Source organism: Bactrocera dorsalis, unplaced genomic scaffold (assembly GCF_023373825.1).
Source record: "Bactrocera dorsalis isolate Fly_Bdor unplaced genomic scaffold, ASM2337382v1 BdCtg083, whole genome shotgun sequence".
Classification (NCBI taxonomy): Eukaryota; Metazoa; Arthropoda; class Insecta; order Diptera; family Tephritidae; genus Bactrocera; species Bactrocera dorsalis.
In genome coordinates this window covers 30,882-32,983 of record NW_026038134.1, presented here as the reverse complement: position 1 = coordinate 32,983, position 2,102 = coordinate 30,882, and positions in this window count along the sequence as shown.

The window sequence follows — 2,102 nt, the reverse complement described above, 5'->3', positions numbered from 1 at the left end:
TATTAAAGCATTTCAATAAACTTATCTATAAAGAAGGGGACAAACTCACAAATGCAAAAGCAGTAGTTCATGAAATTAAAACAGTTACGGATCAACAAATAAACTCAAGAATTTATAGATTACCTCCAAAACATGAAGAAGAAGTAAGAAGACAGATTTCTGAATTAGAAGAGCAAGGGATAATAAGAAAAAGTCACAGTAGATATAGCTCACCTATTCTAATAATACCGAAAAAGATAGATAAGTCAGGAATACAAAAATTCAGGCTAGTGGTTGATTATAGGAGGTTAAACCAATTGACTGTAGACGATAAGTATCCTCTACCGAATATCGATGGAATCTTAGATAAATTGGGCAAAGCACAGTACTTTAGCACAATAGATCTAGCAAAAGGTTACCATCAGATTTTAATGGCAGAAAGGGACATCCAGAAAACAGCTTTTGTCACTCCGGCAGGACTATATGAATACGTCCGAATGCCTTTCGGGTTGAAAAATGCCCCAGCTACTTTTCAGAGATTTATGAATGATATATTGAGGGAATATATAAATAAAATATGTGTCGTATATTTAGATAACATATTAATTTTTTCAACTTCATTAGAAGAGCACATAGACTCATTAAGAAACATTTTTTTGAAACTACAAGAGAATAAATTAAAAATACAGGCAGATAAATGCAGTTTTCTTCAAAGAGAAACTACATTCCTAGGACACATTTTAACAAAAGAAGGCATCAAGCCTAATCCAGATAAAATTATAGCAATTCAAAAGCTACCAATACCAAAAACTGAGAAACAGTTAAAAGGATTTTTAGGAGCAACGGGCTATTATCGAAAATTCATAAAAGATTATTCTAAAATAGCTTACCCCATGATAAAATATTTGAAAAAGGGCAATAAAATAAACGCTAAAGATCCACAATATATTGAAAGCTTTGAAAATTTAAAAGCACTCATTTCATCTCATCCAACTCTCAAATTCCCAGAGTACGACAAAGAATTCAGTATCACAACTGATGCTAGTGACTATGCTATTGGAGCAGTGCTTTCACAGCAAGGCCAACCAGTATGCTACATTTCAAGAACTCTAAATAATCATGAGCAAAAATATTCAACTACAGACAAAGAATTTTTAGCGGTAATTTTCTCTATTACATATTTTCGACCATATATATATGGCAATAAATTTAAAATAATAACTGATCACTGTCCGATCAAATATCTTGTTAATAAATATAAAGGAAAAGAATTTTCTCAACGCCATCAGAGATGGTTATTGAAATTGTAAGAATACAACTTTGAAATACAATATTTAAATGGAAAAAATAGTTGTATAATTGTAGCTGATTTCTTGAGTCGAATTGAAAACTCACCAAAAATAAAAGAAGGTAACGACAATGAATCAAACTTAGCATTGTCGGAAACAATTCATTCAGCAGATGAAGAACTGCTTGAACACTTTCCAATTAAAGAAGAAATTGTAAATAAATATAAAATTCAAATTATATTAACATATAGACAAAAAGAGCAAATGCAAAGACTCCATGGAAGAAAAATAATTGAAATAAACCCAATGGATGAAAAAGAAGAGAACAAGGAAACATTAAAAAAATATATAAAAGGAAACGGAATAGTAGGAATATTTTCAGAAGTATCTGAAGCAGATTACCATAAAATACAAAAACTACTTATTGAAATGTTTGCTCAAGATAGAAGTTTAAAATTTATAAAATGCACAAAAAGAGCCTCAGAAATAGAAGAAGAAGAAGAATTACATAAGCAAATATCACTATACCATACAAAAGAATCTATGCATAGTGGCATAAATGAAACCTATAATACATTAAAAGATAAAATATATTTTCCAAAATTCAAAGAAGAAATACAATTGATAATAAATAATTGCCAAAAATGCCAACAAATCAAATACGATAGGAAACCCATTAAACCTAAATTTCACCTAACTGAAACTCCAACCAATAAAAATGAGATACTTCATGTAGATATATTTCATTTCAATAAGCAATCATTTGTAACAGTAATTGATAAATTAACAAAATTCGCAGCGGCTTATAGAATAACAGACAGAAACTGGAGAGCT